The sequence below is a fragment of the Bubalus kerabau genome, chromosome 3 (assembly GCF_029407905.1).
Source record: "Bubalus kerabau isolate K-KA32 ecotype Philippines breed swamp buffalo chromosome 3, PCC_UOA_SB_1v2, whole genome shotgun sequence".
NCBI lineage: Eukaryota > Metazoa > Chordata > Mammalia > Artiodactyla > Bovidae > Bubalus > Bubalus kerabau.
In genome coordinates this window covers 73,509,867-73,536,647 of record NC_073626.1, presented here as the reverse complement: position 1 = coordinate 73,536,647, position 26,781 = coordinate 73,509,867, and the positions used below count along the sequence as shown (strand labels likewise).

Below are 26,781 nucleotides of genomic sequence, written 5' to 3'. Positions count from 1 at the left end.
ATTAAGCATTATTTTTAGTGATTTTGTGAAATTAAGTATTGAAAATATATTCATACTTTTCATTTGCATATCAGTTATAAACAAATTATTTTATTTTCTTAACCTGTAAAATCAGGATAAGAATACTTCATATTTCCTAAGAAAATTGCAATCATTCATATAGAATACTAGCAATAATGCCTAGTAAATAATGAGAGTTTGTAAATGCATGCTGTTAGTGTTATTTCGCATTTACTTGGTGACATAGGTAGGGCAGGACTTACTATCTTCATTTTATATATTAGGCAACGGAGGCTAAGAGAGGTGCAATGCCTTCCCCAATATCATACTGCTTGCCAAGATTGTTGTTCCTTTCAATTAAACCATCACTACCATCACCCATGGTATAGATGAGAGACAAGAAAATTCTGTTCCTAACACTTGAGAATGTTTCTCATGATAGATTTTTAAAATATACATATATTTTGTTGTTGTTGCTGTTGAGATATGATTAACATGCCATAAACCTCACCCGTTTGAAGTGTACAATTCAGTGATTTTTTAGTATATTAACAAGGGTGTGAAACTATCACCACCATTTAATTTCAAAATATTTTCAACGTTCCCTCCCTCCAAAAAAAACACACATGTCCATTAGCATTCACTCCCTATTCCGTTCTTCCACAAGGCCCTGGAAATCACTAATCTCTTTTCTGTTCCTATGTTACTATTTGCCTATTCTAAACATTTCCTATATACAGAAGCATAGAATATGTGGCCTTCTATATCTGACTTCCTTCAGTTAGCACAATGTTTTTAAGAGTCATTCACGTTGTAGCATGTGTCAGCTCTTCGTTCCTTTTTATGGCTAAATAATACTGCATTATATGGATATACCACATTTTAAAAATTCATTTATCACTTATATATTAGATTCCTGGACACAGCCATTTGGCAATTTAACCAACTAAAACAAATAGCAAGTAAATCAGTAAAATTCAGTAAACCAGAAAAATGACTGAATAAAATGACCAGTAACCAAAAACAAATCAGTAAAATTCAGCTCATCTAGCTCATCCAAAACTTTTTTACTTTATTTGTTAAAAGATTAGAAATATGAGTTTTTCTCCTTTTGTTGGAATCATTTCTTGTTTGTTTTCTGTTTATTTACCAGATACCAAGAATATTTCAATTGTTTCCAGAATTGTTTGTCCTTCAACTCACTTGCAAATCTTTCAGTCTAGATTCCTTCAGTCATAAACTACAAAATACACACATCTCTGATACTCAGGTAAGATGTCAATGGGAAGCCTAATCCCCCCCGCCCCCCCACCAAGCCCGGGGCTCTTGAGCCTGTGCTAATTTTCTCCATACATAAATGGAGAAAATATTTCTCCTGGAAGAGATGACCTGTGTGCTCCTATGCAGTTCCAGGAGCCTATGATTCTGGTTCCCCGTCTGCGCGTGTAGCCACTACGGTCTCCACCGCCACTCCACTCCAGTCCACCTTCACCTACCACCGCTCTGTTTCATTCAAGTCGAGGAATTTAGATAGGACGAAACTTCCTGTGGCTCTGGTGGCAGGAGGAAATGGAGCAAGCTGACAGTAGCATCGCATGACAACAGCCTCAGAGGTTTACATAGCCCTCTACAGTTGACAAAGCAATTCTCCACGCAATTTCTCATACAGGTCCCCACGACAGGCCCTTGAATAAGTCAGGCATTTTATCAAGGAAGAAACTGAGATCTGGAAACTGGCCAAGTTCATATTGTCAAGTGATGGACCCTGAGGCTCCTGTCTCCCAGTCTGTGGTCATCACATAGTCTCACGGCACCACTCCGCCTCCGATGGCATTAGGACAGTGAAGAATGAGCAGCTGAGGCCAAGTATTGACGGCTTGTAGTTGCTTACAGTGGTCCCAGGGTGACCATTCACTGACATGCCTGTGCTGAGTATGAGTAAAGGAAAGGGTGAAACAGGAGTAAAGGGAGAGTCAATGGAACTAGTGAAAAAATATACGAGTATACTGAAGACCAATACATGAAGAACACTTATTAGCACTTATGGAAAGTTTTTAAGGAATGAGGGTTTCCAAACAGATTGTGGAGGGTCACTTAAACTTAGCACTACTCACCCAGTCCCAGACTTCCCCCTGGAACATTGTTGAGTGATGTGATGGTCTTCACGCTGAGCTTTGAGTGGGTAAGTTGCTATTAGGGACCTGGAGGCAAAGAAGAACACACTACCAGGTGTAAACCATTCAGAGAACAAACTGCCTAGTTTGGCCTTTCAATCCATTTCAACATCCATCAGGCCCCCCCAAAATTTTCAACAGATTCCAAGACCTACATTTTGCTCCCACTCTTATTAACACCATTCCCTTATATACATCATCTATAGGCGTTTTACATATAATATTTCATTGCATCACACCTGTAAGTTAGGCATTATTATCCCCTTTTTACAGAAGGACAAATTGGGCTCATAAATATGAATAAATTGCTCCAGCCACTTGGGGATAGAACTGTTGTTTAAATTCAGGTCTCTGTTGTTTCAAATCTCTTTTCTTTCTGATAAAATGCCATACCTCTATTCTAACTCTCTATTAGAATTTCAATCGAAATCTTGCCTGCAGTTAAATTGTATGAAACATTTTGAGGAAGTTTATATTACTATAAATCTGTGAACATTCTAATTTCTAAATATGCTGATAATATATTTATTATAAATTCAATTAATGAAATAATGAAACTGCCTTGATAAACACAGCTGCAATGGGCATTCTAGCTAGGCCTCTTACTTCAAGTTATATTTTATTTAGAGTGCATAGAATGGAGAAAATCATGGTTCAGTAGGTACAAATGTCTTTTAATAATAGTTTTAATAGTCTCAGTAGTGGTTTGTGATCTCAAGTCATATCTTGACTAAACAGATATGACAGAAAGAGCTTATTATGTCTTCAAAAAAAAGTTGCTAAGCTGGTTGCAGAAACTGACATTCATTTTTGCCAGTATGTTAAAAACTGTTACATGTGACATTTTAGTGTGCATGTTGTACTTATTACAATTTTAGTAATAATTTAAAGTGTATTTAATATTTCAGAATGAATTCTCCCAAATTGATCTAAACATTAAATTTAACCCTAATTAAAATCCCATTTAACCCTAATTAAAAGCCCAAGTCACCTTTGAAGAAACTGACAAGCAGACACTAAAATTTGTTTGAAAACGCAAAAGACCTGGACTAGCCAAAACCATTTTGAAAAAGAATAATAAAGTTGGAAGATTTACTCTACTTGATTCTAAGACTTATAAGAAAGCTACTAAAATCAAGAGAGTTAGAGCAAAGATAGACTTACAGATTGGTTGAACAGAATAGAGTCCAGAAACAGAACCAAACTTATATGGTCAACTGGTTTTCCAACAAAGATGCCAAGATAATTAAATGAAAAAATCAGCAAACGGGATATCCAGCTAAAACAACTGGGTATCTGTACAGAAAATTTTAGCCTCTACCCATATCTTATATCACATACAAAAATGAACTCAAAATAGATCATAGATTTAAACACAAGAACTACAGGAGAAAATGTTTGTGATATCCAGTTAGAAAAAGCATAAAGGCACAAATCATAAAAGAAAATAATCATTAAATTAACTTTTCCAAAATTAAAAGCTTTTGCTCTTAAAAAAAGAGCTAAAAAGACAAAATTATGATTTCACAGTACAATATATATAAATCAAGTCATTATGTGGTACATCTTAAACTTACAGACTGGTGTATTCAATTATACCTCAATAAAACTACAGGTGGGGGAGGGGAGGCAAGCAAAAAACTGTGATATACAAAACATATATCTAACGAATGTATTCAGAATATATAACAAAGTTATACAACTCAATAAGAGGGTGTGCTTAGTCTCTCAGTTGTGTCCGACTCTTTGTGACCCCATGGAGCCCTTCAGGCTCCTCTGTCCATGGAATTCTCCAGGCAAGAATACTGGAGTTGGTAGCAATCTTCCAGCAATCTTCTCCAGCAATCTTCCCGACCCAGGGATTGAACCTGGGTCTCCTGCCTTGTGGGTGGATTCTTTACTGTCTGAACCACCAAGGAAGCCCCAATAAGAAGGAAACAACACAATAAAAATAGGGAAAAGATTTGAACACAAAAGAAGATATATAAATGTCAATCAATATATGAAAAGATGTCTAATATCACAAATTATAAGAAAAATGCCAATTAAAACTACATGAACTATTTATCACACGTGCATGCATGCTAAGTCACTTCAGTGGTGTCTGGCTCTTTGCGACCACGTGGACTGCCGCTCACCAGACATCTCTGTCCCTGGAATCTCCAGGCAAGAACACTGGAGTGGGTTCCCATGCCATCCTCCAGAGGATCTTCCTGACCCAGGGATCAAACCCAGTCTCTTACGTCTCCTGCATTTGCAGGCAGGTTCTGTACCACCAGCGCTGTTCACCAGTTCACCAATATTATAAATTTATTAACATACCACTGGGTAGCCCCATATGACACAGAACTCTCACTCCTAGATATTTACCCCACAGAAACAAAAATATGTCTACGTAAACACTTTTACATGAATGTTTATAGTAGTATTATTTATAATAGTCAAAAGCTGGAAACAACCCAAGTACTGATCAGTGAATGGAAAAACAAATTTGGTACATACATACATACATACATACACATACTACTCAACACAGAAACAAATACACTGTATTTATATGTATTAATACACTCAACAATATAGATGAATGTCAAAAACATTAAGTGAAAAAAAGTTAAACACAAAGGACTGCATACTATGATTCAATTATATGAAATCCAAGAAAAGGCAAAAGTGTAGTGACTGTAAATCAGCAGTTGCCTTGACGGCAGGAGCTGGGGGAGTGGATTGATTGAAGAGGGGCACTTTTTAGGGTGATGGAAATGTTCTGTCTTGATCATGGAAATGGTTAGACAGCCACATACAATTACCTGAATTTATTAAACTGTACACTTAGAATTTTATCCTATGTATACCTCAATAAAACTGAGGCAAATAGTTCTTTTAAATACTAGGGCTTCACAATCCCTAAAAAAAAAAAAAGAAAACAAAAATTAGCATTAGAACTAAGTATGTAGACTTCTGCAAAATAATACCAAAGAAATACACATAAAAGTTATACAATATATGTAAAAGATTGACTTTTTGAAGCTGTTTTTAATTTTTTTATCCCTCTAATCTCCACCTGAATAAAAAGTAGAAATAAATAAGCTACATCTTAAATAATTTTGGCTGACTTTAATATATACAAAACTACCTGTATGTTTAAATATATACAAAACTGCTTAAATAGATTACCAAATAAAAATCTTCGTTACAGGAGACTTTTTCATTGGACCATGGCTCCTTAAGGCATTTGAAGACAGTGAGAAACAGAATGTTTCAGTTTGTTAGTTTTGGGTGTTTGAGAGGTTTTGTTTTTTATTTTTTGGTTTCCAGGGTGTGGTGTTTTGTTGTTTTTTTCTTTTTGGCAGTGCTTAGCCAGTTCATCATGCGTTCTTATTGTCACAAAGTGTTTTTATGATTCATCAGTCAACATCCAGGGTCAGATAATTAGCCATTAACATACTTCACCTGTACTGTGATGAAAATGATATCACAACTTGCAAGAGATCCCCTTGAAGATGAAATTGAAAGAAATCGTGGCCACATGTTGTTTCAAACCTGTATTCATTACACCTTCTGACTGCATGTCATCCAAGAGAGGCCAAACAGATGTGTAAAAATAGCTGTTTAACAGGGGGGAAAATACTGTAAAATTGTTTATGGCAGGACAGCAGGTTCTTATAGGCAAAGTAAATTACAAATAGATTTCTCAATTACTTTTTAAAGCCTGGTATTTGATTCTTATATAACAGTCAAAAATCAATTTTGCATGGAATTTATGTGAATACCTCATTATTAATAAAACAGCGGTTGGCGGCTGCTACTTGCTCCCCACAAAAGCGGCACGCAGTGGGGAAGCATTCACGTGCCAGGCTTTGCAATCGTTTATCTTTTTATCACCTGCTTCAGCATCATAAAAAAAAGAAAGGGAAGAAATGAATTCCAAGCAAATTTTAGTCATTGCTTCTGGCAGCCCCTCATTCAAGGGGACCAGGAGGGATGCCCTGAGAGTACTTAGTGGCAGGTGTTAGAGCAGTCCTTATGCCCCACTCCCTGCTCTTACTGTACCTCAAAGGTCTTTTTTAAAATAAACATCTTAAGCAAATAACTCCAGTTGTTGTAAAAGACATTGAACTCCACCACTCACTTTATGCCCAGCATATCTCATCTCAGTACTGGAGCTCACTGTTGACCAAGTAACTTGTTTAAAATGATTAGCCAGTGGTGCTTTTTTCCAAATTGCTTAATGACAGTTACTAATTTTTAAAAGAAAAGAAATTGTTCCTGACTCAAACATGCTATGCACCTAACAAGCATATTTATCTCCAGTTCATAAATAGGAAAATTGAATTCCGTTAATGTCCAGGACCTGTTTTGTGTTTAATTCATCAAACCATGAATACTCCCCTCCAAAAGGAAAAGTGTAGTATAATGACCAAGCTAGCTTCTCTAGTTGGCCTTTCTTTTTTTTATTGGAGTATAGTTGCTTTACACTGCTGTGTCATTTTTTGCTGTAAAACAAAGTGAATCAGCCGTACAAATACATATGTCCCCTCATTTTTGGATTTCCTTCCTATTGAGGTCACCACAGAGCATGGAGTTCCCTGTGCTATACAGTGGGCTTCTCTGGTGGCTAGAATGGTAAAGAATCCACCTGCAATGTAGTAGACCTGGGTTCAAACCCTGGATTGGGAAGATGCCTTGGAGGAGGGCATGGTAACCCACTCCAGTATTCTTTCCTGGAGAATCCCATGGATAGAGCAGCCTGGTGGGCTACAGTCCATGGGGTAGCAAAGAGTAGGACATGACTGAGCGACTAAGCACGGCAGTCCCTTCAGTCATGTCTGATTCTTTGTGACCTTATGAACTGTAGCCCACCAGGCTCCTCTATCCATGGGATTCTCCATGCAAGAAAACTGTCCCAATCCCAGGGATTGAACCCTCATCTCCTGTGGCTCCTGCACTGTGGGTGAATTCTTTATTGCTGAACAGCCTGGGAAGCCCCAGGTTCTCATTAGTTATCTATTTTATACATAGCAGTGTATATATGACAATCCCAATCTCCCAATTTATACCACTCCTCCTTTTGCCCCTTGGTATCCATACATTTGTTCTCTTCATCTGTGTCTCTATTTCTGCTTTGCAAATAAGATCATCTATACCATTTTTCCAGATTCCACATATATATATTAATATATGATATTTCTTTTTCTCTTTCTGACTGGTTGACCTTTCCTAACCAATCAGGTGACTTCTAGTAAGTTCTGTCATTGCTTTAGGGATTGTCTTTTCACCAGAAAGATTAGTGTTTTCAAAAATGATCTGAGGTTTCTTTCAGTTCATAAACAACTTTAAGACTCAGGGCAGTGAGTAAAAAGTCATTTTGTTTTGTTACATGCAAAAAAAAAAAAAAAAATGAGGCTTGGCCACCAACATGGGGAAATGCTTATTTTCAGACTTTAAAGACAGTTTAGACCATAGCTACCTGCTACTTCTTCTATTGAGTCCACACTTCGAAGATCCTGGCAGGGAAAAAGGCAAGAATCTCCCTGCCTCTGGGTGTTTACAGCACATTTCCCACAATGCTGATTTCTCCCTTCTTTGAATCTCTGCCCATGGATGATCACACCTGGCAGCTGTGGGCAAGCTCACTTAGCCCCTACACCTCCGAGTCAGCAGCTAATTAGAAATACAGTATGAACACAATCATTAAGCCAGCCCAAAAAGCTGTGGTGGACTCTAGTTTACAGTCTGTTTGAGACAGAGGTGTACATAAGATGACTCCTTTTAAATATAGAATGCCAGGAGTTTACTGAAGAATAAGAGTCCAGGGTAGATAAGAAAATTTTTCTTTAAGGACTGGGTTTGATATCCATTGTGAAACAAAATGACTTACACATGATCAATATTTTTAGAGTTTTAAAATACAATTACTTTCCTTTTATTCCTTCTCTAATTCTTCACATAGTTAATCTGACTTACCATGTCTTCACTGAGAATCACACAGTTAATCAACTGAAGTCAGTAAAATCAGTATTCTTTTGGAAAGAATAAATTTTTTTCAAAAAGGAAAGATACATTTTTTTTCTAGGTCAAATTCAAATTTGGGATTTGTTTACACAAGTGCTGCTAATGAGCTCAAAGAGAAGCTTATTTACAGTTGATTGTGGTTGATCACATGAATAGCCTCAGTCCTTCATGCCTCCTCGCCTCCTCGTATCTAGGCCTTTGCCCCATGACAGTTCCTCTCATTTAAAAGACAAATCTGTTTTCTCATCTCTTGAATCTGGTCTTGGATGTGTGACTTGCTTTGGCCAACAGAATGAGCTGAAACTGACAAGTGTGCCAGTACTAAGCCTAGACCTCAAGAAACCTGCGTGTGTCTGCTTGTTTCCCACTTCCACCTTTGCCAGGACAAAGGGCATGCCTGTGTTACCTGGGAATCTCAGGAGAAGGATGAGGGACATGTAGAGCAAAGCCAAGTCACCCCAAACAACCCAAACTAGATCTGCCAAGCCCTCAGACACAAAAGAGAGCCCAGCTGAGATCAACGGAGCCCTGCAGATGCAGGAGGAAGGAAAGGTCTACCGTCGCATACCCGCGAGTTGCTGTGCCTGTTTGCTGCACAACAATTTCATGGCAATAGCTAATTACTACATTGATCTTCCCTAACACTAACTGGTACTGATAATGATGTTGAAATTGCCACACCTCAAGATATTTGTGACTGTCTGGTCTTTCCCTACTTTTATTAGCATGTGTAATACATTGATTCTGAGAAATTGTCACTGTATTCTTTTTGGTACACAAATTTTCCACGTTCTCTGAGCATCTCAGGCAAAGAGTTGTCAGGTTTTGATGTGGCCAGAAGAACTACCTGGAGGGCTTCTTAAAACACATATTTCTGAGCCCTATCTCTAGAGTTTCTGATTTAGTTGGTCTACAGTCGACCCCAGCCTCAGAATGGGCATTGCTCACAAGTCCCTATGCCGGTGTTGATGCTTCTAGTTCCAGGACCACATTGTGAGATCCAGTCCCTCAGGCTATCAAGGGTTAAGCGCAAGGCTGCTGGTTCACATACCCATCTGTGTTTTCCCAAAGCACGTTTTCCATCACCTTTTCTGACCAGTAAATGAGTTGGGCTGGAGCCAAGATTCCACAGCCTTCCAGATGAGTTCCCTCTGCAAGAGACATCTCTGCAGCAAACAGCAAGCAGGGTTCCCAAGCCTGCATGGGACTCAGCAAGGACTCAGCACACTCTGCCCACAGACTTACAGCTATGCCAGTGACTTGTGAAGTTTTCTGGCTTGCATCCAGGAAGGATTTAGGAGGATAAAAGAGAGTTCACACTTCTCAGTGTCCACCTCAAAGCATTTATTCTTAAATTTCCCTTCTTAGAATTCTGGAATTTTACTGTCAGGAAAAACTCTTAGCCCCATCTATTTAAATGTGTACAATCAATTTCTCCCTCTCAAATCTCCACGGCAGGTATTCTCATTTCTTCCCACTTGCTGGGTGTGCAGTGATCCCTCACTGTGAAAAAAGAACCGCTTTTGCTCATGGTGCAGCTCAACTCTGCCTGATCTCTTTTTCACAACAATCTTTCACAACGGTTGAACTCAGACACTCAAGCATGGCTCCGTAGCATCAGCAAGAGTTGGCAAGAATCTGGGTCCTCTGAGTGATTTTTATTTGCAGTGTTGCCTCAGAAAATGAAACCAAATAGAAAAAAACTGTCCCTTGAAATGTAACATTTTAAAAACACAATAGGGAAGCAGTAAGCCTTCATAAAGCACTGGCCAGCCTGCTTCACCTTTCACTTCCTTTCTTTTAATAAAGCATGGTTTTCATCTGCTAATCGCTGCATGATTTTAATTCAGTAGCTGTACTTTGAAGAAAAGTAGGGTTGTCCTTGAGGTGTGTGAACACTTGCCCAGGGGCCTGGGGAATGTCTGGCACTTTTCTGCTCATAGTCTGGCATCCTGGAAATATTTCCAATCCATTTTATAAAAGTAGTTTGACCCTATTTTGAAAATCTTTTATTTTGCAAAGAATTTTTATAAGAATCTTAGAACTCAATGTCACAATCAACCACTACTTTGCCTATCATTAAAGCCATAAACTATTTGACATTAAAACCAAATGGTTGTAGACTATTTTTATTCAATAGATATTTATCAAGCATCTACTATGTACACTTACTCTGACTGGTAAGAGATACAGAAGTGAAAATATCCCCTCTTTGCTTTCAAAGTGCTTATAATACTTTTGATAAAACCAACCTCAAAACAAATAATTATTCCTTCATTCATTCAACACGTATGTGTTGAGTGCCTGTTATGTCCTTGGCACAGTACATACTGTACATAGAACACCCAACAATAATAATGGTGGACTTGATTCCTGTTTAGTCTTGTAAGGGAGTCATATAGTTACAAAAAGGGTGATAAAAATATCACTTGGGACAACCATGTGGCAAGAGCATGAGGCAGGAGACCCTAGTTTAGTCTGTGAAGTCAAAGAAAAGCTTTTGGAAGAAATAACACAGAAATTGAGACCTGAAAGTACAAAAGAAGATGCTGAGAAAGGCGGAGAGAAAATGAGGACGAAATAGATTCGCAAAGGTGGAGCTAATTTGCCACCTATAAAGAATTTTTAAAAGATCAGTATAATGAGGGCTTCCCTGGCGACTCAGCAGTAAAGAATCCACCTGCCAATGATGGACACAGGTTCCATCCCTGGTCCAGGAAGATCCCACATACCATGGAGCAACTAAGCCTGTGTGCTCCAACTACTGAGCCTACATGACCTAGAACCTGTGCTCCACAGCAAGTGAAGTCTCTGCAATGAGAAGCGCATGCCTAGAAACTAGAGAGCAGCCCCCACTTGCTGCAACCAGAGAAAGCCTGCACACAGCAGCAGAGACCCAGCACAGCTCAGACCAGTGCTCTGTGACAATCCAGAGGGGTGGCATGGGGTGGGAAGTGGGAGGGAGATCAAGGTGAGGGGGATGTATGTGTGCCCTCATGGTATTGATAGTTGAAATCACTTATATGGGGCGTTTCTTCCAGGTTTCCTCTGGCCAGTCATTTTGCTTTGATTGGTCCTGAGTCTGTATTTGGAATATCTCAGGATCCCCCCAGGTGTGCACGTGCGTCTCTTAGCCAAGATGGAATTCCAGTGAAGAAGCCTACAGGCAGGTTGACACCACCTACTCTGGTGGTACCCTCTCCCTTTTTGACTTTCAAGGAACTGTATAGTCGGGAAGGTCTCCTTGACTTTGAGAATGAGAAATGTGTGGTCTCTATCTTTTATCTGGGCAGGGTTCAGCTTCTCCGGAGAAGCCAATGGCAACACACTCCAGTACTCTTGCCTGGAAAACCCCATGGATGGAGGACCCTGGTAGGCTATAGTCCATGGGGTCGCTAAGAGTCAGACACAACTGAGCGACTTCACTTTCACTTTTCACTTTCATGCATTGGAGAAGGAAATGGCAACCCACTCCAGCATTCTTGCCTAGAGAATCCCAGGGATGGAGAAGCCTGGTGGGCTGCCGTCTATGGGGTCACACAGAGTCGGACACGACTGATGCGACTTAGCAGCAGCAGCTTCTCCAATTGCTATTATGGAGTATCTGTCCACAGGGAATGAACTACAGCTGCTCAGTCTGGGGTCCATCTATCTCCTGCCTTAATATGAGTAGAAGTAATGGAACTTTATCTTTAGTTTGGGGTCTAAATCTTCCTGGTATACTCACACTGATGCCTTAAACTCCAGGCAGCCCAACAGTCCTTTCATGCAGCTGCACTTGCTCAGCCAATCCTGCTTGTCATGTGAGACTTAATCAAGGAACAGAGACACACCTCATTCCTTCTGAGTCCTCTGCTCCTTAGCTACTCCCAGCCTCTCCATCTTTCAAAGTAGGGGAGTCCTATAGTGCATCTAAATATTGTGAAAATTCCTGATTGCATTTTTCCAAACAGCAATTCTTCTGCCTTCTAATTCTGAACTTTTCCTTATTTGAGAAATGTTTGTTTCCCATTCCCATTTCTGATCAATAGCTGGTCTCTACTTAAAATCAATTTCTTTTTCAACTAGCTCTGAATTATAGTATCAGATAGAAACTGCCTTTTGTTCAAAGGCTTAGTATTAGAAAAATAATCACAATACTAAAATGAAACATGTAACTTTCTTTTCATTTATGTAAGATATTTGAATTTTTGCAGGTCAATGGTCCTCAAATTTGAAGTATACCATAATTCTCTATGAAAACATTGGAATGGACCCACACCTGCACTCAAGGGTCCCCACCCCTTACCCCTGGAGTCCTGGCACTGGTGGAAGAGCAGCGTGGGCCAGCAGGCATGCCCTGGCCAGGCTTCCACTCAGGGCTTTGTGTGCCCATCTCACCCGGCTGTGATGGTCATCTCTAGTACTGACCTGGTTCATGGAGGCCACAGACACACACACACCTACCTCATTCTGGTTTCCATCTCCAAGCCTTCCTCCCTGCTTAGTCATGAGGACCCTGACCCTCTGGGGTCCTGATACCCAGAGCAGGGCCTGCAGATACCTGGTATCCCTCCCAGAAACATGGGACTTATTTTTCTGATTGAAGAAAATAAAAACTGCTGTGCAATTATTTAAAAAACCAAAAACACTGGGACGAATTTACACCAGTCTTGGGATTCCAAGACTAATGGACCAAAAACAACAGACTCCTTGCACCCGCTACTCCCAAACTTCCCGAGTCTGAGTTTAAAACGGAAGGCATGTTGATTTCTGGAGAGGTATAATCTTCTATTTTTTTAAAGCAGCAATTAGGACAGTGTTTATACAGAAGGTCTGAAGTGCAAACACTTTCTATACATTCTGGATCCTTGCAACCTTAAGTGTAGTCCTTGACCGTTTGCATTATCCAGTTGCTTGTCATACATGGAGAAGAACAGACTGCAGTGCAGACCAACTGAATAAGAATCTACATTTTAACAAGATTCCTTGGTGATTCACACGAACATTACAGTTTAAGAAGAAACGTAAATAAGATGATGTTTCAGTTCCAGGATTGTTCTTCCCACACAAAAAAAGTAGGGTGGGAGAAGACAATGCTTACATCTCTGGCTCTGTTGAAATATTTTCAACATTTGTCTTCAACTCTACTACCTTTGTGGTCTTTCACTAAATTCATTCTGACCGTCAGCACATCTGGGCACCTGGAAGGTATAGTAGCCCTCTTGCAATAGAAAACTCCTCAGCTTCTGCTTCCAGCATGTTGGTTACAATGCTCTCCACCACGGGGCTCCTTAAGTTTGATATTATCTATCATCTCTCCTTCCTTCTGAATCCTTTATTTTTATAGTGTTGAGAGTGCCTGGACACATAATACAGTGGAACAAAAGGAAAAAAGACTCCTACATCTTCATTAGCATCCCCCTTGACCCTGAAGATTGTTGTTGTTCAGTCGCTAAGTCATGTCCGACTCTTTGCAACCCCATGAACTGCAGTACTCCAGGCTTCCCTGTCCTTCACTATCTCCCTGAGTTTGCTCAAACTCATGTCTTTTGAGTCAGTGATACTGTCCAACCATTTCATCCTCTGTCATCCCCTTCTCCTCTTGCCCTCAGTGTTTCCCAGCATCAGGGTCTTTTCCAATGAGTCAGCTCTTCACAACAGGTGCCCAAAGTATTAGAGCATCGGCTTCAGCATCAGTCCTTCCAATGAATATTTAGGGTTGATTTCCTTTAGGTTTGACTGGTTTGATCTTCTTGATATCCAAGGGACTCTCAAGAGTCTTCTCCAGCCCCACAGTTAGAAAGCATCAGTTCTTCAGTGCTCAGCCTTCTTTATGGTCCAGCTCTCACATCTGTACATGACGACAGGAAAAACCATAGCTTTGACTTATTGGACCTTTTGGCAAAATGATATCTCTGCTTTTTAATATGCTGTTTAGATTACTGCTACCCAATAGAACTTTCTGGAATGATGGGTCTCTTCTATATCTGCACTGCTCAGTCTGAGAGCCATTTGCCACATATGACTACTGAGCAACTGAAACATAACTAGTGTTGGGAATTCCCTGGCAGTCTAGTGGCTAGGACTCAGCGTTTTCACTGCCATGGCCCAGTTCAATCCATGGTCAAGGAACTAAGCAAGCTGTGCAATGCAGCCAAAAGAAAAAGCAACAACCAAAAAAAGAAAAAAAAACCAGAAATTTAACTATATGGCTGAAAAACTGATTTTTAAAAATTCATTGGCTGTTTAAATTTAAATCTTAAATAATTAAAAGTAAAAAATTTCTCAGTTTGTTTCTTCAGTCTCACTACTGACATTTAAGTACTTAATAGCCACATGTGAAGCTACTGGCTACATTTTTGGAAAGTGCAAGTCTAGATCTTTCTCCTGAGGGTTTCTTGGCTCCCTACCTTTTACTGATGCCTGGGTGGTCATTGCATCATCATTTAATGTCCAATCACAACAGCTGTGGTGACTACGTGTACGTGTGTGTGAAGGGGGACAGAAATCCTTACATCAGGATGTGACTGATGTTTTTATAGTTACCATATATTTCCACTCCTAGTATAGAAAACACCTTGGAAACTAAAGCTCAAAAGGAGTTTGTTTGGTTTTTTAAATGATTACAAAGCACTCTAAAAATGTCCCCAAGAAAATGACCACCTTAAACAGTTATTATAAACTACTTTGAGAGCTTTCTTCTTTCAGAGTCTCCAGAGGTACAGAAAGGAACCAGCATCAGCAGCAAGCTTTACCATCAAACTGAATATGTTAGATGGAGAAGTCAAATCTTCTGATTGGCTGATAAGAAGTCTGAGCAGGGACTAATGGACTATAACTCTCTGTTCAGAATTTATGATGCTTCATCGTCATTTAATTAACAATATAAATATTAAAAAAACATTTTATAATAAAATTTTATAATTGTAATAAGACACCCTAGCACATGAATTATGGGGTACTAATTCCCACCCAGTTTTGTTGAAACTGGACATGAATGAATATAATAAAATGCCCACTATGTCGTGTCTTAGTGCATAAAAAATAAAGTGGCAAAAAAATGTTCCAAAAGTCAAAATCATCCCCTTAGAAAATAAGCAAAGAAAGCCAGTGAAAATGTAATTTATGGAGTTTTAGCTTTTATTCATTTTTCCACTGGTAATTACATTACCCACACAGGAGACAGTTATTGAAGAGGTTCAAAAAATTAAACCGCTTTTTTTTTGACTCTAGATTTGTAAGTTTTCACTCCTCTACAAAGAGGCCATGTTTTTTCCTCCTAAATCACCCCATAATTTAAGAACACAGTAATAAAAAAATATTAGCAGTATGCAGAACACAAGGATTAGAATTTTCTGAAAGCAGTCTTGAATCATATCCAGTATCACAATCATTTATTTATAATTATAATTATAAATTACATTTATAATTATAACAACATTTACATATATTTATAAAGTACTCAGCACTGTGCACTTGCTTTGCATATGTTGTCTCAGTGAATATTTACAATAACCCATGAGGTTATTATTATACCATTGACTCATTTTACAGGTGAGAATACTGAGGCTTAGAGCGAGCTACCTAGAGAAAACTAGTTAACTGTAGAGATCAGATTCAAACCTAGGCACTCTAATTCCAAGTCTAGCTCACTAACCACACGCTACTTGTAGGGTAGTCACTGAAATTAACCCTATTGATACATAAGGAAGACCAAAGCAGATGGATCAGAACTCAGTCACCAGCCTCACAGTTTAGGCTGCAGCTTGTTGAGCTTGGAGTAACAAAGCAATTCTTGGAATCCAGTAAGTCCCTCAAGATTGAGGAGAGGCTCGAAGAGTAGGCGTAAGGGAAAAGCAGGAGAGATCGTTTCGGGAAACATGATCAGAAAAGTGCTTCTGGGAATTCATTAAATTAAAAAATAAATATATGGAAACAGGATTCTATGACTGCAAGTGTTTAGATTTTCCAAGGTTCCAGCTTGAGTTTAAGGATCTGCTTTTGTTGGAGAACATTCAGAGATTTGGTAAAGGGACTGGAACCTCCTGGGAAAAGATGCATCTGGATAGTGAGGCACACCAGCGTGAGCACAATACTTAGAGAGAAGAAGGCAGTGGCCATCTGAGTTCTCAAGGATTACAGTAGAAGCTCCAGGGACAGGGCTCAGGTCTTCAGCAAACGAGCAGGCAGAGTGGGAACACAGCTGGTGGGTTTGGCCGTTATTAGCAACTAGAGGTGGAGAAGGCAATGGCACCCCACTCCAGTACTGTTGCCTGGAAAATCCCATGGACAGAGGAGCCTGGTGGGCTGCAGTCCATGGGGTCGCTAAGAGTTGGACACGACGGAGCGACTTCACTTTCACTTTTCACTTTCATGCATTGGAGAAGGAAATGGCAACCCACTCCAGTGTTCTTGCCTGGAGAATCCCAGGGACGGGGGAGCCTGGTGGGCTGCCGTCTATGGGGTTGCACAGAATTGGACACGACTGAAGCGACTTAGCAGCAGCAGCAGCAACTAGAGGTTTTCCCAGTTTGAGCCCAGCCAGGAGGGGGAATAGAGGCAGTCTGCTAGTGGTCAGGTTTGCAGAATATGTAGGACATCCCTGGAGAGACATAAAGTTGGAGGAGAGCTGGGTGGAGAAGTACATTCTGTGATGCTGCTGATGATCTGATTGTCCTCTCCAAGCTTGTGGCAGGCTCCTTCTGACGGAGGAGGATGAACACACAATGCCACTTGCCAATGGTCTGGAGTTGGAGAGAGATGGTGATGCCAGCCCAAAGACAAAGTTAAGCGAGGGCTCCAGTGTGGGACACACAGTGAAATCTCAAGGTGGACTGTTGGAGGTCGGAACGGGGGAGAACGCCAACACAGGGCTGTCTTAGGACCAGATCTTCATCCAGTCGTATCTGTGTGACTCTACTCGCTGCTCGCTGGTAAGACCCCGCTCTGAAGTAGTGCAATCCTGGATCATTCTGAGAACCTTTCTTGATAAAGTTCAAGCCACTGAATTCTGACCTTACCACAACTTTGTCACTTAATTCAGTCTCTCTGAAGAAAACGTGAGCGATATGGGTCAGTTATCTCTCCACTTGTGCCTTAGTTTTTTGATTGCATCTTGATAACCTACATGGCTTATACCTGAACACTCACCTAGGTACAAAATAACAAATTCCAGATGAATGGATGGGGTCCAGGTAGACAGTTTTGTCTACCACAGCATTACCTGCCTTAATGAGGCAAATGCTAGTGTCCAAGATGACGATCAGAGAAAATTCAGAGCCAAGTAAAAACTCTATACAAAATTTACTGAGCATTCTGAAAATCAACACCATCAAAGCCCCACTCCCCGTCAACTCACCCAGCCTCTACACACTGCCACCACCACCACTCCTCAGAACCACAACATAACCTCATTCATGAATGAATGATCTTCAGATTTTTCTCTCTATGACCATAACCAAGCAAGATTGAGTTCTGTCATTAGAACTATGCTGGCCAGTATTTCACACTAAGTGGGAAAACTGCATTAATGGCTAATATTTCCACAAATATTTATAGCAACACTGTTCTCCAGAAATGACTTCCAGGCTTGAGAAGGAAGAGAGTGGTAGGATTAGCTGAGATCATTGGATGATTTAGAAAGGAAATTGGGGAATTTCCTCAATGAAATTGGCAATTCCTACACAGACTGTGGAAGGTGTCACAAAACACACCTACAGGTAAAACTTTAGACCTTTCAAATATTCAGATCTTGTAAAGTAAAGAGACACAGAAAGAAAATGTTGAAAACTAAATTGGAGATATAAAAATAGTGAGTAGGTTTGATGGGCCTTAAGAAAACCCGGTAAAGAAGGAAAACGTTTTGATACGAACAAGACAGGCTTTCTGAAACTTCTGTCCTTTGATCTTTTCTTCTTGCAACTGCAGCAGGTGGTGGCTGTTGCCTAGAATCCTAGAATAAAGGAGTCAGAGTTTTAAAGCCACATCCCAGGTTTAAAACAGAAAAGTTTATGATCAATAAGAAGGCCAGTTTTTCCAAACCCTAAAGAAAAAAGAGAGTCAGGCTGGGGGAAGGATGTGGGGGAGCATTTAAGACGCCAAGGGGTGTTCCTGAGAAGTCCTAATCCCCATCCCATCACCCCTAGGCTGATTCCAGGGGTGGGGGATGAAGCAACAGAGTAGGCCCTCATGACTGTAGGAAAACAAAGAGAAGACCAGTGCTTCATATCCTGTGGGCCCAGGAATGCAGCTAGGAGTTCTGTCACACCCCAGGGTGAGGCTGGAGCCCTTGAGTACAAATACCTGTATGGGGTGTCTAGAACAAAAGTCTTGAGGCAACCTCACCAAGTAACAACATGTTCTCTCTGCAGACATGAGACCACAGATCTGCTGGGGCTGCCCAGCTGGACAGGAAGGACACAGTAGTGGATGCAACTGGAGACCATACAAGATGAACCAGGATTTCAAATAGAAGAAGCAAAGAGATGAGAAACCTTGAAATAGCTGAAAATCATCCTGATTCGACAGACTTCACCCTAAATTGACAAAGAACACATTTTCACTCTCTACCAGGCAGAATGAAGTCTTGAGATGAAAATTAAGTGTGTTATTTAGCATGATCTAGTTTGTGTGTGTGTGTGTGTGTGTGTGTGTGTTAGTCGCTCAGTTGTGTCCAGCTCTTTGCGACCCCATGGACTATAGCCTGCTGGGCTCCTCTGTCCATGGAATCCCCCAGGCAACAGTACTGGAGTGGGTAGCCATTCCCTTCTCCAGGGGATCTTCCTGAACCAGGGATCCAACCTGGGTCTCTCACGTTGCAGGCAGATTCTTTACCATCTGAGCTACCAGGGAAGCCCAAGTATGTGAAAATAGGCAGCTTCCAAAAAGACAAATCGGATGCTGGTTCTTTCTATTTCAGCAAACCCTTCTTTGCTGAATCCCATAGGGTACTTTGAACAAAGCAGATGCTCTCAAGTTGAGTGACACTAAATATTCTGCTGACAATAATCTCCCAGGTGCACTTAAAGTCTTATTTGATTCAAGTAAGTATTTATGCACATGGTATCTCTAGCATAGTGCTATTGTGAATTTGAAATACACCAATATGCAAAAAAGGGAGGGAATGTTTCCGAGTAATTAATAAGAGGTAAGACAAAAGAAAATTAAGCGTACTTATTCAAAGAAAATAAAAACTCTAACTCAAAAAGATATCTGCACCCCCAAGTTCATCGTAGCATTGTTTGCAATAGCTAAGACACAGAAACAATCTAAGTGTCCATCACTGGATGAATGAATAAAGAAAAGATAGATATCTGTATTGCTATGTATGTACATATACACACACTGTATATGTACATATATATATATAATGGAATGTTATTCATCCTTAAAAAAGAAGGAAACTCTGTCATTTGCCACAATATGTATGGACCCTGTGGGCGTTATGCTAAGTGAAACAAGGCAGACTGAGAAAGATAAACACCATATGATTTCACTTATATGTGAGATCTAAACAAACAAACAAACCAAATTCATAGATACTGAGAACAGATATCTCATTTTTTAAAAGGGAAGTTAAGGAAGATACATGCTTAAATGGAAATTTCTCTCTCAAATAATGAAGAAAGGCTTGTTGGAGAAGATTATCCTGAGGTCAGAATTTGATAGATCATTGATAACACCCAAATAGCCCCTTAACCAATAAATTTTAGAACTCCTCTTGGGATAAAAAGATTTTACAAGAATTGTCAACCATTTGTGAAAAGTACAGTGATTTCTATCACTCTGCCTCAAAAGAGTTTGCAAACAAGCAGAAAAATGGTCAAGAGAGTGAAACAATTAACCATTTATAAACTTGAAAACAATAAATTTGTTGAAATCAAGAAATCTGAATTGAAACTCGTGTGTGCTAAGTCACTTCAGTTGTATCCGACTCTTTGCAACCCTTTGTACTGTAGCCCACCAGGTTCCTCTGTCCATGGGATTCTCCAGGTAAGAATACTGGAGTGGGTTGCCATGCCTTCCTCCAGGGGATCTTCCCAATCCAGGGATCGAACCTGAGCCTCTTATGTCTCCTGCACTGGCAGGTGAGTTCTTTACCACTCGTGCCACCTGGGAAGCCCAAATAGAAACCCACAGTTTCTTTAATATCTTGGTAGACTCTAATGTCTTTTGTAATTCTGATTCTCAAGCATTTGCAAGTTCACATATATTTTTGTGTTTGTTTTGTTAGCATCAAGTGATTAGGTCTTTGGGAAGAGGAGACCTTCCTGCTTGATCAGAAGCCCAGGGTTCAATTGGCCAGCAGATTCTGCCAGCTAGTTGGCTATGGTAAAATGTTTTGCCTACACAAGAAAATCCATCTTTTTCTGAGCCTACATTACTGACAAATAAAAATAGTCCATTTTGAAACTAAAGCTGTATTGTAAGTAGACAGCTTACTAACTTGGGTACAATTAATTAACTATACAGTTAATTTTTATAAATATTCGGACTCTAGCATAATTTTAGCAATGTCCTGTGAAATTGATGAGAGCTTCAAGGCGTTTTATTTTCCTTTTTATTTGGACATGGGGAAGAACTGACAGCGGTGTGGGATTTATTGGAAGAATAAATGTGGTTATCTAAATAAGTGATTATTGTTTAAGGTCTATCAATAAAAATTTAGTGATTAAAAGCAGAAGTGTCAAACTTGTTCCAAGTTCCCTGGCTCTTATTGAATTAGAGTAGATTTTTTAATGCTCTTTTAATGGAATTTTCATGAATTAATTTAATTGAATATTGAGATATCTTACTCCACTCTCATATACAGCTTTTTAAAACACAGATAAAGGATAGAACTAAAAAGAAACAGAGAGAGAGAGAGAAGGAACGGAGGGACAGAGGAAGGAAAGAAGTTTCCAAGGGAGGGAAGAAAGAAGGAAGGGTGGGAGGAACAAGCAAGCAAACAGCCTGACTGGTTCACTGCTGAGGCTGAAATTCCTGATCTCCTTTTGTCAATCTTTCCAAACGACAGTGAGTTTATAAAGCACATACAATATGTTAAAGTCCTGGGTTCTCCTGTTCCCACAAACCTAATCACTTTACTCCTGCTGCTACTGCTAAGTCGCTTCAGTCGTGTCCGACTCTGTGCGACCCCATAGGCGGCAGCCCACCAGGCTCCCCCGTCCCTGGGATTCTCCAGGCAAGAACACTGGAGTGGGTTGCCATTTCCTTCTCCAATGCATGAAAGTGAAAAGTGAAAGTGAAGTCGCTCAGGTTGTCTACTTGAAAGTTATACAGTCATGTCTGACTCCTAGCGACCCCATGGACTGCAGTCTACCAGGCTCCTCTGTCCATGGGATTTTCCAGGCAAGAGCACTGGAGTGGGGTGCCATTGCCTTCTCCAAATCACTTTACTAGTATACTAACAAATCAAACAGTATATGCACTCTTGTAAAAACTGATAATAAGAATTATAATAGATAACAGAGCATACCGAGAATTAAAGTAGTACCCCCAAATTAAAGTAGTAATTCAGAAGTCAAGCTTTTTAGATTGGCTTAAATTGGGATTACACGTAAAGCCCAGATTGCTATGCCCTTTCTCCTCTGGTTTTTGTCTACCTGTAAAACCTTTCAAACTCTTCCCCAGAACCTAGAAGAAATTCATCATCATAGATAAATTTTGGTATATTACTTACTGAATCTTACCTAGTTCAAATTATTCCAATTTTTTATAAACTTTTTAAAAATGATTTTTTTGAAGTGGATCATTTTCACAGTCTTTATTGAATTTTTTACAATATTGTTTCTGTTATATGCTTTGGTTTTTTTGGCCCCAAGGCATGTGGGACCTTAACTCCTTGACCAGGGATTGAACCTACACCCCTTGCATTGGAAAATGAAATCTTAACCGCTGGACTCCAGGGAAGTCCCAAAAGGATTCCAGTTTGTAAGTCAACCTAGCTTTATCTCAAATTGCATAATTCTGGAATTTATTTATAAAACCGCTAATCAAAATTTTCAAGTAATAGAAACCAGAAGGATTCTGCATGACATATGGCCTAAATTACACACATTAAATATAAATGTATTGATTCATCCTTTTGGCAAAAAATAAATAAATTGCTCCTTATAGTGAACCAATCTGGCTGTATTCCTACAAGTTCTCTGATGTGTGACCAAATATCTCCTAACTCAGAAAAGTCACCCGTAATTTATGGTTTCTTTGGGGATGGGCTAAAAGGCCTTTTTTCTGGATTCTCTCTTTCAAGAGTTCCCCTGTATACCTTGTATTATCATTATGATTAAAGTATTATTGAGAACCTACAGTATACCAGACTGTTTTGATGTCTAGACGTACACAAGGGAATAAAACAAAGACTGCTGCCTTGCTGTGAGCTTACCTTCTAATGGAGAAGATAGTGAACAATAGCCAAAAAATAAGTAAAGAATTGGAGGAGTTTTATAAAGTTCAACCCAGATCTATTTCATCTCTCTGAATGATTACAAGTCAATTAACTCCCTGCCTTAAATCTCTTCCTGCTAAAACTAGCTAGGGTGGATTCTGTTTGCAGCGACTGAGCCTCAACCAATGAGATTAGAAGCTGCTTTGTGAAGAATTCTCCCCAGTTTCTCTTTTAAAATTATAATAATGAAGCATATGTGTCCTTTAGTTGTGAGTAACTACATTGTTTAAGAAAAAAAAAATCACTGAAGAATGTTAGGCAGCTCTTAGAATTGCCTGGAGGACTAGAGATCCAGGCTTGGAAAACAGACAGACACAAAGGAAGGCCAGATGGCAGAAGCATGGCCCAGTGTTAGCCCACAAAGCAGCATCTCTCACTGCTGACTGAAGGCACGGGAAAGGTTGGCAGCTGGACTGGGGAGCTCTCTACACCACTGGTCCTTTCCATCGGTAGTTTCATAGGCATCATCCCCAGTGGATGCACCTGATTGACCAACCCTAGGTGCCCGCCCTCCAGCTGATAAAACTGAAAAAGTCAACTAGCTTCTCTAAATGGGAGAGGCTGTGGCAAGTGTCATAAGTTGGCATATTCTCCATACTTAGGCAGAGAGCACCAATGCTGGACAGCTCCACCAAAATAACACACATCTTTAACAAAGGATTTTCTCTAAATTTCTTAAAAGGTATGTCTCTTTTTACGAGATCATATCTGTACCTACTTATAAATATTTCAAATATCAACAGTAAAACACATGGAAAGCCTTTCTGAAATTCAGACATAAAACTAAATACACATAAAAAATAAAAACACTCACAGCCCCAGAATGTGGCCAAATAGCAAAGCTGTGGAAGCCCTAGTCCTTCTGGCCTTCAGGTGAAGAGGTAACCTCATCAGGTGGGTCCTCTGGCTGGTCCTCGGGCCTTGGTTTTGGAATACCTGAGCTTCCTCCATCAAGGACATATTTGAACTCAATAGAAAGCAAGTGTGAGAGATAAGGTTGACGGTAAAGAGGAAACTTGTACCTCAGTATTTCTCATCATCCTATATTGAATATATAGGAATACTATGTTACGAGGAGGCTTCCTAGGTAGTGTGGTGGTAAAGAATCCACCTGCCAATGCAGGAGATGCAGTTTTGATCTCTGGGTTAGGAAGATCTGCTGGAGTAGAAATGGCAACCCATTCCAGTATTCTTGCCCGGAAAATCCCATGGACAGCGGAGCCTGGTCGCAGAGAGTCAGACTTGACTGAGCAACTGGGTACACATACACATTACGAGAGGCCTCAGAGCTCCTGTTCTTGGGAAACCAGCCCTTTGTCTACCCTCACTGTGATACCCTCACTGTGAGAGTGAGCTAGGTTCTCCTCCTCTGTGTCCCAAACAGGATGTTCCTGCCTTTATCATATTGCTCACCCTACTGTAAATGTCTGCTCTGTTCACTTGTCTGTCAGGCCTCCTGGACTGAAAGTACTTTGAAGAAAGAGAGTTTATATCTCATTCACAAATCACATCACTCGATACCTATAAGAAATAAGTCAATATTTGTTAAACAAATGAATGAAATAAAACTTCAGTGTTGTGACTCCAAACCACCAGTGAAGTTGCTCAGTTGTGTCCGACTCTTTGCGACCCCATGGACTGTAGCCTACCAGGCTCCTCCATCCACGGAATTTTCCAGGCAAGAGTACTGGAGTGGGTTGCCATTTCCTTCTCCAGGGGATCTTCCCGACCCAGGGATCGAACCCAGGTCTCCTGCATTGCAGGCAGATGCTTTACTCTCTGAGCTACCTTTTGTGACTCCAAAAGGCAGAAATTAAAGATAAGAGGTGCTTCTGTATTACTTCTTAACAACCTCAGAACGTTAGTCAGAATAAAGTCTCAACTATGTTTTTTGCAAAAGATGACCTTGCAAACCACGATGCACCATGACCTTCAGGGAATGTTTGGAGGGTTAGGGTTGAGAGGTGGCTTTAACTGCATGTTCTCTCTGCCCTGGCACCATGCCCCTTATTTCTTTGCTCAGTTAGTATTCCAGAGTCCCAGTCCCAACATACTTCACCTCACCCCTCCTCCCACTGCACCATCACACAGACCCATCACTCACCATCATCATTACCGTCCTCTGAAAGCGAGTGAACTACACCTAAGGACCAAAAATGCCAAACACCCCTGGGTTGAAATGAATTGCTTTTTTTAAAACAACTTTTTCCTGTACCTAGAATTCTTCTAGCTGGGGACTTGCAGTGAAATATCTAGTTTCCAAACACCATTCTAAATAACTAGAATGGAAAAGATGGTTGCCACTCCACATTGCTTAGCCTGTGTTGCATAACACACCCCCAAAACTTGAGGGCTACCAATAATAGCCCTTTATTATTGCTGGCAAGTCTCTGGTCACTTGAGTGATTTAGGTCAAGACTGGTTGCTTTTGGCTGGCTTTGCTGATGCATCTGTGGTCAGTTGACTGGTTAGGTGAGAGCAGGATGGTCTAGGATGGCCTCATTCACGTGTCTGCAGTTGTCTGGAGTGGTGAGGGTAACTAATCCATGTGTCTCTCATCATCCAAAAGGCCAGCATATCTTCTTCAGATGGTGATGGTAGCCACAGCCTCATAGGCAACAAAAGAGGGCAAGGCTCAACGTGCAAGCAATTTTCACATCTCTGACTGCTTCACGTTTGCTATTATACCACCAGCCAAAGCAAGTCACATGGTCAAGCAGACTCAGTGCAAGAAGGGACAGTCCTGAGACATGGGTACAAGGAAGCCATGAACAAATTGGAAGCCATTACCCAACAATCTACCATACACTCTTGACCCAAAGCGGCTTCATTCTTCAACCTCTTTAAAACATTTACCCTACAATATACATGAAGTGAAACTGATACTAACTTGGGAGATGTCTCATCATTTCTGATTTCCTCCGTGTGTGGCTCTGACAGTCAACTGTGTGCTAGAACACGGTGGAAACATTGCCCACGCGGCCAAGCAAGTGTGCTTTTGGGAGCAGCCAACTGTTCATTTGCATGTTCATGTACATAAGTTTGAATCCATAAAGACACAGATTCAGTGAGTCCCATTCCCAGTACAAAGAAGGGCCTGATATTTGTGGGAGGTAATTCATTCGGCAATTCATTTTTCTTGAGCTCCTACTGTGTGCATTGCAGTCGTGCTGGAGATACAGAGTGGTGGTTTGGGTTCCAGTGAAGAAAGAATGGAGGTCCAGACTAAGATAGAAGCAAGCAGGTGGAACAAAGTTGCCAGAATTGAAAACTGAAGGAGAGGAAATCAAAAGGCCTTTGTGATTGATTATATGTGGAAAACGAGTGTGAGGGAGGAATTAAGGATGACTGCCAGGTGACTGGGTGGATGGTAGTGGAGAGGGAGACAATGTTTCCTCATAATGCAATTGTAAATGATAATGCACAGATTCAAAGTACCTACTTTATTGTTTTGATAACAATTGTGGCTAGAAAAAAACCCCACTCCAATAAGCATGTATGACTTTTCTTAGTCCTATGCATTCTAAAGAATCCTTTAAATTCACAAGTCTTCCATATCCTTGTAATTGCCTTTTCAATGTCTACCCACAACCAGCTCAAACATGTAATCAAACCTAAACTTAGTAAAATTATTTTTCTATAGAGTAATATATTTTTATTGTCCTTGTCCACTGCTAGAAGCCAAAAATCTCTTTTTTATTGGTATTATCTTACAATCATAAAGGCTCTGTGATTGGGTTATGATTGCTTCAAATGAAGAAGCTTAGTCCAGGTAATTTCTCAAGACAGAAGTCCATGAGGAAGGTTAAGTTTGAAATCAAGCATATCAGATAATGCATCCAAGTCCAGACATTTGATTTATTGCCTATCCTTTCTAATGATTAAATATTCGGCTGTCCCCATTGAAACCACACATATATTCATACTACAATGTTCAAAGCAGGTTAACTGTATACTGAGTTTCCAGCTTCATCCTCTAGAGAAAAACATCAGCCTGCACACAACTCAATAACAAAGAATCAGATACTAAGATCCAAGAAAGAGAAGAAGAAATTAATGAGGACATGAGCATCAGATTTCTCTTCTAAGCACCAAGTCCTAGTAAAGTTTTTCTTTGTGGTAAAGGAACTCAAGAACAGCTGTCAAAAATATGGCACTGCT

The 26,781-nt window shown here is 40.2% G+C and overlaps 2 long non-coding RNA genes across 2 annotated transcripts in view; both read right to left on the bottom strand.

Annotated features, from left to right (window-relative positions):
* Positions 1-1,084: 1,084 nt before the first annotated feature.
* LOC129646237 (uncharacterized) overlaps positions 1,085-26,781 on the bottom strand; it is a 157,925-nt gene continuing 132,228 nt past the window's right edge. The window contains exons 2-3 of the long non-coding RNA XR_008711785.1: positions 2,115-2,201; positions 1,085-1,928 (exon numbers count right to left, since the gene is read on the bottom strand). This is a non-coding gene — a long non-coding RNA (uncharacterized LOC129646237). The remainder of the gene's footprint in view (positions 1,929-2,114; positions 2,202-26,781) is intronic.
* On the bottom strand, positions 15,259-25,991 carry LOC129646235 (uncharacterized). The gene is made up of 3 exons (XR_008711783.1): positions 24,725-25,991; positions 18,045-18,123; positions 15,259-17,321 (listed from the first exon to the last, which is right to left on the bottom strand). It is a non-coding gene; the product is annotated as an uncharacterized LOC129646235 (long non-coding RNA).